The following is a 10014-nucleotide window of genomic DNA, read 5'->3' on the forward strand; positions in this document are numbered from 1 at the left end:
GGAACCGGTCTCCACATGGGATCTGAACCCGCGGCGGGAGCGCCACCGCGCTCCCAAGCGGCGCACTATCCAGTGCGCCACTGGGCCGGCCCCATTAGACAATTATGATGTCTCAGGCACTGTTCTCTTTTATATATGACAGTTGTGTAATAAAACCAAACAGATTTGGTCTCATGGAGCTTACATTCTAATAGGGGAGAGAAGCAAGGAAGAAAGGAAAGAAAGAAAGAAAGAAGGAAGGAGAAAGGGAGAGAGATAAGAAAATTATATAGTAATAAGTACTATGCAGAGAAATAAAACAGTCGGCGGGAGCGCCACCGCGCTCCCAAGCGGCGCACTATCCAGTGCGCCACCGGGCCGGCCCCATTAGACAATTATGATGTCTCAGGCACTGTTCTCTTTTATATATGACAGTTGTGTAATAAAACCAAACAGTTTTGGTCTCATGGAGCTTACATTCTAATAGGGGAGAGAAGCAAGGAAGAAAGGAAAGAAAGAAAGAAAGAAGAAAGGAGAAAGGAGAGAGATAAGAAAATTATATAGTAATAAGTACTATGCAGAGAAATAAAACCCAGGGAGAGGTCAGGAGTGAAAATTTGGAAGTCATTAAAACCTAGATGACATTTGTGCCCATGAGGCCAGTATATAGTTAAAAGAAGGAAGCCCAAGGCTGATCCTGGAGCAGTCAGCATTTAGGTGGCAGAAAAAAAGAAGAAACCAGAAAAAAGGGCCAGGAAACATCATCCAGCAAGGAGCAGGAAAATCAGGAGTGAATGCCAGAGGTGAATCCTGCCTAAATTCAAGTTCATGTCTGAGGTTTCTAAAATACACATCACCCCAGGGGTCTCTCTGGGAGGCAAATCTTTGCAGCCCCTGGGATGGAATGTCAAAGTTTATTTCTACAGAAATAAACTGCAAAGGAAACCACCGGCTCAGTAGACCGCACACCTGTGTTTTCTGAAGCCCTTCTCTCAAGGGAATAGTGAGTCAGAAAATTTGAATTTAATGCTTCATTTTGCAATCCCTCGCGTACCAATGGGGCTACATAAACAACCATTTCCTGTAACCTCAGACCATATATCCAGTTCTCACCTCACTCATCACCCACACATGTTGATGGGTTTCCTCCCACTACAAGGTTAGAAATGAGCCAAACAGAAAAAGCAGGTGAGTAGGAGAAAACAGTGTAAGTTCATGAGAATTACGCAGATGAAACACACAATCACATACTGGCAAGGAGAACACATGGGTGAACTAACCGCTCTTACATTCTTTTCACATTCAAAAAGATGCTGCTAAGAGAAAGCCTGCCTTCTGTGAATAAGGACCACTAAAGCCAGGCCACAGCACAGAAACACAGGGGAAATTTTTGGATTATTCGAACCTGGTTTTGTGGTCATTTTCTTGCAAGTGTCTGGGCAATGACTTCTTTATTGATGGAGAAAAAATTTTTCCCTAATGGGAGATGATTCTTTAACTTCTTATTTTACTATGTTAAATGTCAGTCTAAGTAGTTATAACAAAAAGACTTCAAAGTTCAGTGGATTAAATAAAACAGCAGCTCATTTTTTTTCTCTCTCTTACATACAAGTCCAAAGGTGAGTGACGTAAGGCTGATGGGGTGGCTTTTTTATCTTCAACGTGTGGCTTCTATATCAAAACCCAAGGTGTCTACTCTGGCTCTGTCTGCTTTTTCACCAAAGGGAAGGGAGAGAAAGAGAAAGTGAAAAACAAACAATATCTTTAAAGGAAATTACACCAAATTCTATACATCAGTTCTGCTCATATTCCATTTGTGAGAACTTAGTTAGACATCTAGCTGCAAGGGAGGCTGTAAAATGTAGTATTCTAGCCAGAGAGCCAGGTGCCCTGTTAAAAGTCACATGGAGTTCATATGGAGAGGCTTCTATTCTAAAAGGAAGATCAGGAGGATGGATTCTGAAAGGAAATTAGTAGCCTGTGTCATAACGTCTAAAGCACAATATGAGGTTCAGGGTCACAAGGTTGACTGTAAGATGGGATTGCCCTTTTAGCCTTCCACTCACCCAACCCCAGGTGTGAGGCTGCCATCCTCTGACTTCTGCTCCCCTTTCAGGCTGCTGACCGTATTCTTTTAAAATTGATTTCAACAGTGTGAATGTATTTAGGGAAGCCAATGGTTTGTGTTAACCCTAACAGCCCTGTATCTCAGGCTTATGGTAGAAATAAAAACAGATGTGAGAAACTCCGTTCAAGGAATGAAGATCTCTGTGGGAGCTGATCTGAACAGTAGAACAAAGTCTGACTGTCAGAGAAGAAACTCATGAAACTTGCTCTTCAGTTTTCTCTCATTGTCCCCTCTCAAAGCTCTGGGAAAAGCCATATAGCAATGTGGTCATATGGTCTTATAAGTGAATTTGCCAACATGAGAAAATTTAATTTTAGTGGGTTACGACTATCATTTTCTCTTATGGTGGCAAGTCTCCAAGCTGGTTCCGGATTTAGTCTTTCCAAATGCCATCTCCCATATATAGCAGTCCTTCCTCTGCACCACAGCAGTGTCTGCCTTCTATATGTTATTGCTGTGCAAGTCTTCCCTCAAGACACAAGTCTTCCTCCATGTGGCAAGCTCCTGAAGGGCAGACAGGGACATTCTTATTTGTTTGTTAATACACATACATTTAAAATATATAGCAGTCCTTCCTCTGCACCACAGCAGTGTCTGCCTTCTATATGTTATTGCTGTGCTTGTGTCTTCCTCCATGTGGCAAGCTCCTGAAGGGCAGACAGGGACATTCTTATTTGTTTGTTAATACACATACATTTAATAGCATCCAGCACTGATAAGTGCTTGTTCATAACTCTTCAGCAGCAGAGCTCCCACAGTGGGACCTGACACTTCAAAAGCACTCAAAATGCTATTTTATTCTGTGTTTCAATTCTTTTCAAGACTTAATCCTAAATTGTTGCTGAGTTTCACTTACAGATTGGCTTTTTCCCCCAATGGATTGACTTAAAAGCTCGAATGTCTGTTATCAGGTATAATAGGCAGAATATCCACCCTCAAAGTTGTCCACATCCCACAGCCTGGAACCTGTGGATGTGTCCGTTTATATGACAAGGAGGATTTAAGGTCATGGATGGAATTAAGATTGCTAGTTAGCTAACCTTGATACAGGAAGATTATTCTGATTTATCCTGATAGGCCCAATATAATCACAAGTGTTCTTCAAAGTGGAAAAAAGAAATCAAAAGAAATAGTCAGAGAGATGGCAGCATGAAAAAGACCCAATGTTGCAGGTGTTGATGACAAAGGAGTAAGGCCATGAGACACAGAATTCCAGAAGCCCCTAAAGCCGGGTGAGGCAAGGAAATGGATTCTCTCCTGCGGTCTCCAGAAGGCACACAGCCCTGCCACCACCTCCATTTTAGCCCAGTGAGATGCATTTTGAACTCCTGGCCTTCAGAACTGTAAGATAATAATTTGGTGTCATTTTAAGCCACTGCATTTGTGGTAATTTATAACATCAGCAATAGGAAACTAATACAATATGGTAAGCCTATGTAATTTAACTCCTTGTTCAACTATGAATCATACTTACAAAACACCTCAGAGTATTGCATTTATTGAAATCAGTTTTGAAAATACGTTTGGAAATTAGTATGAGATAAATAACTCTTTTTCCCTTTGGGAGAAGCCTGGCCCTGCTAATATTAATCCAGCAGGCTTGGAATCTAGCAAGATCCCCAAAGAATTTAGCTGAAATCAATTAGAGGACAAAGGCCCCAACTGATTATAATACTTAGCTAAATAACCTAAATAATCCAGTGTTCCCGTGACATCTTTCACTTTGTAAATTCTCACTTGCTAATACTGCCTCCTCCTCGGGTTTGGCTTGTTGAATATTTACATTCAAAGGAGGGCAAAACACCAGGAAAATAAATAAATTCTAAGTTTAACATACTGGTTATTAATGAATGATAATACATCCTTGGAGGTACATACACTGACAAAATCTCTCCTAAAAGTCAGAAATCAGGGCCGGCCCAGTGGCGCACTGGAGAGTGCGCCGCTTGGGAGCACGGCGGCGCTCCCGCCGAGGGTTCGGATCCCATGTGGAGACCGGTTCCCGCTCACTGGCTGAGCGCGGTGCGGGCACAACACCGAGGGTTGCGATCCCGTTGCCGGTCCCTGGTATGGGCGCAACACTGAGGGTTGCGATCCCATTACCGGTCAGTAAAAAAGACAAAAAGAAAAAAAAAATGTCAAAAATCATATTTAAGAATGAGCCATTATATAAATGTATTCCTAAAGAATTTCTAACTTGGGTTATACATTGTTATCTGTCCCTGCTATTCAAATCAACTACAGAAAAGTTAATACAGTTTTTTTTTGTTTTGTTTTGGTTTGGTTTTTAAGGGATTTTTAGCTATTAAACTAACGAATTCAAGAAGACTTTGACTTACACTTGAGTGAATTACCTTTGCTCTTTCCTCGATCCCCTCTAAGGATTTTAACAAAAACAATAAGACCCGATAAGACTGCATCTAAGAGAGATCACTTGGCCTGCTAATGAGACGATGTATCAGAAGGAGTGAGACTAAAAGCAAGCAGAGAGTTAAAAGGTTGTTGTAAAAACAGCCTGATATCTATCAAGATGGGATACTCATGCACCGGCATACTTTGTTACCTCCAAGAAACTGAACTATTTCCTGGTCACTTTGACACCAGGTGTACTGTGCATACTGTTTTTAACTGTATTAGACTGAAAGCTTCATAGGGATAATAAGCCACATTTGCCTAAATTTCTATCTTACACACCAAAATCATTGTGAATGTGAGCAAGGATAATAATCTTGGTTTTCTCTTCAGATAGTGTTTCTAGATTTTGTGTCAAGTTACATATTTATGGGTACGGTCACTTCGATGCTTTGGTTGCTAGTCTGGAAATCCAAATTAAAGTGGCAAATGGAAAAGGAAAGAATGGGAGGAAAAAAGGGGGGGAACAGAGCTTAAATAAAAAGAGTTTTATTCAATTCTTCAGTCTTCCCATGGCCTTTGGTTTTCCCACTACTCACTTGGACAGTTAATAATACTTGACGTTTATAGAGCTGCTTTCAAAACAGAGACCCAGAAGGCTTAATGCACCATGTTAGCAGGCAGAAAGGGAATGATCTCAACCACCAGGTTCAGGATGGCACCTCCAGTGCGGAATGTAGCATCTGGGCCACGGCTGGTTGGTAATGAGTGCCGGACAATGGCCCAGAGCAGGGAGGGAAAAGGAATACCAGGTCCAGTTGAAACTTCAAGGGCGACAGGAGGTGGCGGCGTGAGATGGCACACTGGCATGTTGCTGGGATATTAGTCTTACAAAATACTCAGCGTCCCTTGTCAAGGGCAGAGGGAGATATTTTCTTTCTGGGGTAGCAGATGATCAGCAGTCAGGAACTGGGTCTTCTAGTCATTTCTGACTGCTTGGAAGAGCGGGGACTTGAAAAGATGGGAGCGCCATCCCCTGAAAAGGCACAAGCAGAAAGCAGAGAAGTCTCTGCCATGGCTGCTTCTTCCTTGGGTGCTGGAAACAGAAAAGAAGGACTTTCTTCCCCCTGTACCTCGGTGGACAGTATTGTGGCCCGCTGACAAGGGCAAGAACTGTCGCCTTTTACTTGAGGGTTTAAAACAGTGTGGTCAATTCTGAACATTTTAAAGATTAGTTTCCTGGAGAGTTTGTCTCATGCCCAGAGGATTGAAACACTATTTTCAATCTGTTCACTTTTGACATTTTTAGTGCATCTCCTTAAATTCCATCCAAGCAGTAAAATGAATGGGGGTGGAGGTTCCAGTGCTTCCTGTTTTTGTTGCTGTTCTTAAGAAAAAGATTTGAAGAAAATAAAGGGGGAAAATATACCTCTGGCTTATTTGGACCTGTTGATACTTTTTGGCTGATGTGAAATTAGCAGTAACTATGATAAAATCACTACAGATTTGATGCATGTGAAGCCAATAAAAAAGACCAAGAGTCACTACTCTGAGATGGGAGAATTGGAGCAGGGTTGAAGTTGAAGCTCAACTCAGGATCTTGTCTTGCAGAGACAGCAAACAGGTTGCAGTGGGCATGCCATGTTAAGGGTTCTGAGGCCACAACCAATAGACTCAGCCCAAAAGATTGATATGCAGTGGGGGTGATACATGCACCATGAGTTTGCAACCATGGTAGGAGTATAAGAAAGGGAGGAGATTGGCATGTTGAGGGTCATTTTCCTGAAACATGTTGTAGACACTTTTCTGATTTTAAAAGAAAATCCTTCATATAATGTGACCCTAGGGTATGCAATGTTTTCCTGTGACCTCTGCACTTGGCCCCTTAGGTGAACATTCTGCAGGCTTTCCCTTGTGCTGAGCCACAGCTCTGTGGCAGTCACTCCAGGTGCTCAGGGCATCAAGAGTTCCATGATTCAACTGATCTGGGCTTGCCAGCAAAGCAGGTTCCTGGGAGGACAGGCCTCTGGCAGTGGAGCCGAGGGCAATGACTAACTTTTATGAAGCATTTCCTATGTGCCAGGAAATGTTCTGGGAATTTCTAAACACTAGTATTTGTACTCATTCCCCACCACGCCCCATGAGAGAAACAATTTTGTATTTATTTTATAGACAAGGAATCTGAGACTTCCTGAGGTTAATGTCAAGCATGCTGCAGAGGGGCAATTCAAATCCAAGTCTGCCTGACTTCAAATATAATTATAACAGCTGACATTTACATGTGTTGCCATTCAATTCTTGTAAAGACCTACTATTATTTTCATTCTATGGATGATGAACTTGAGACCCCAAAGGCTAAGTAACTTGTTTAAGATGCTGTGACTACTGCATGGCTAAGTTGGGATTCTCACATAGGCAGGACCCTTCCATGGCTCTGTTCTTAACAGCCATCACAAGTGGAGGCCCAGGACCTTCTAGTATCCCACACATTTTCTCACGTAAGGGACAATGACCACTTGATGCATGGGAAGGCATTCACTGAGAACTCTTTAGATGTATTGTAATATACACAGAAAGAAGGCCAGTGTAGTCATCTTAGCCAATGGGGTAGTGCGGAGCTGCAAGAAAGTGACCTCAGGAGAGTAGACAGGGAGTAGATCGTGTAGGACTGTGCAGATCATGGGAAGGAAAACTTTGAACAGAAACCCTCTGTGCCAGGAAACAAATTTGAGGGCTTGAACTGGCTGGGAGAGAATTAATTACAGTTGACCCTTGAACAACATGGGTTTCAACAGCAAGGGTCCTCATACGTGGATTTTTATCCCAATAAATACAGCTGGCTTTTCATATCCACGGGTTCCACATCCAGGAGTCCCACATTCACGGATTCAACCTACCGCAGATGGAAATATGCAGGATGCAGAACCCACATATACGGAAGGCCAGATTTTCAAATCTGCTGGTTCCACAAGACCAATTTTGGGACTTGTGTATCTGTGGATTTTGGTATTCAAGAGGGGATCTGCAACCAATCCCCTGTGGAAACTGAGGACCGACTGTAGGTTTAACTGATGACAAGAAGAACTGGAGTCTTTCTTTGTGTGCTCATTGTGTCCTGTGGCTCCTCCTGTCTGCTTGGCTATATCCAGTGGGCTGAGCTAGGTGGACAGGTGCAGAAGGCATGTGGGGAAGGAATTGTGAGGAGATTGGATCTAGCACAGAGTGAGAAAGTTCATAAAACAACAAGAAGAACTGGAGTCTTTCTTTGTGTGCTCATTGTGTCCTGTGGCTCCTCCTGTCTGCTGGCTATATCCAGTGGGCTGAGCTAGGTGGACAGGTGCAGAAGGCATGCGGGGAAGGAATTGTGAGGAGATTGGATCTAGCACAGAGTGAGAAAGTTCATAAAACAGGTTTAGGCCCTAGAACTCTTGACTCTAGAATTAACAGATCTACAATTTATCTATCCAGAAAAATTTGAGAAAGAATAAAATAGGATCTCATGATATGTCAATGGAAATGGTCAATTTGACTATGTAAGCTGAGAAATAGGCCAAGTAATTAGTCCCACTGAATCAAAATATGCATGCAGGAGTCTCTTGGCATCCCATGGGATTCATCTGCACTCTTGGACCTGCTTTTATTGAAGGTAGGGTTACATTTTCCAGCTCTGAGGTCAGGGTGCATTGAGTTCCAGTCTGTGGTTTTACCACTTCCTAGGTGACCTTGGAAAATGACTTTTCTTGCTCTAGTCATCACTGGCAGTTATCAGCCTTGGGGTTTCTTGACTGGTATGCTTCTACGCACTAGAATCACCAATGACACATTTTTTAAAAATACAGAATTCTTCACTAGGCTTAGAGGTATGAACTGTAGCCTGGAAATATCTGTATTTTATGAAGAGCTCCTTTAGTACCCCTGGTATGTAGCCCTGGCTGGGAGTCATTGGCAGTAGTGAGATAATGAACGTAGACAATTAATGTGATGTTCACATACACTAACCAGTACTGCTATCAATACCATTCTGTTGTTGTTATTTCACCATTTCTTACAAGTAGAACCCAGGGGCTTTCAGTCAATCAAGAATTTCCAATAAGAAAAATTTTAAACCAAAGACTTCCCCATGGTAGAGCTAAGATAAAAAAATAGAAAATAAAAATTCTGCAGTTTTTGTTGATGGTGTTTTTTTGTTGTCATTATTGTTGTTGTTGTTTGCCTTTTTTTTTCCCCCCCCTTTCAGGCTAGATAGTGGATTTTAACCTAGTTTGGGATCAGGCATAGAAACAATGTAGAATTCATAACCTCTGAGGATTCAGGCTTGAAAGTGAACTTGCTGCTTGGAGCAATAGAAAAAGACTGGCAAATATAATGTGCAAGGTGACTTCAGTAGTAGGAACTGCCTATTTGAGATCTATCTCAACCATTTATTTGTTTGCATCCTTACGTCTCTGAACGTGCTGTAACTGCCATGGCAAGTTACTAAAAAACAGGGAAAGTATACAAAAGTCCTTTCCAGGAACACAGACACTGGAGGACAAAATTTCCCTCTGTAGGGAACATTTCTGAACCCTTGATATGGTTCAGAAATATTCACAAGTACAGGCTTGGGCACAACTTGTGGAAATGTGTTTCAGAGCTGACCCAGAAGGAATGTGGCTTAACAGAGACATGAACAGCAGATCCATTTGCTAGAATATGTTTTACCTTGTTTATGTCTCCAAGAGTGGCACAATAGTTCCAAGCATTCACCCCGGAAAAGACTCTGACAGCAGAAATTGCAACCTGTAATTGCCCCTATCTGAGCACAGTGATGGGAAGACAGTGGCTAATATTCATTGAGTACAAGATTGTATGGCAGGTAATATGTGAAAGCCTCTGACTCCAAAGTCAAAGATTTATCCTTGATTACATCAGATTCCTTCTTTGCCATTGCAAGTATTCAATAAATGTTCATTAAACAGAAATAAATTCAGTAGTGCATACGAGTTTATCAATAAGTCTTATCAATAAGACTTCCATTCAGGCAAATAAGTGCTTAAATAGATCCCATTTTATAATGACCAATTCAATTTGAAAAGTATTTCTTTAGTCTCATTGTGTACTTTCACTGCACAAGGAACTCAAAGACAAGCAAGCAGCCCTTGTATTAAGGGGCTTAGTAGTTTGTGTAGGGCAAAAAATCGGTACACAGATTACTGTATGATGACAGACAGGTTCAACCAAGTGCTATAGAGATTTGAAATAGGAAGTGAGCAAAGCCAGTGAGAATCAGGGAGGTCTTTGTGAGAATGGTGGGCTAGGATTGAAGAGAAACTACCTGCAGTAGACTGCATTATTGCTGAAAAATACCATTTGTCGTCCCTGAGGGTTGATTATACCTCCCAGCTCCAGTGCCCTCAGACTTGGTCATGTGACTTGCTTAGCCAATAAGAGATGTGAGTGGAAGTAATGACTGTCAATTTGAGGCAAAGCTTTAAGGGCCTGCACATCGTTTGCAATCTTTTCTTTTCCATATGTTAGCAATCATCCAGATAGATGCTGTTGTGTCAACTTTGACC

Source organism: Galeopterus variegatus, unplaced genomic scaffold, assembly GCF_000696425.1.
Source record: "Galeopterus variegatus unplaced genomic scaffold, G_variegatus-3.0.2 Scaffold1485, whole genome shotgun sequence".
NCBI lineage: Eukaryota > Metazoa > Chordata > Mammalia > Dermoptera > Cynocephalidae > Galeopterus > Galeopterus variegatus.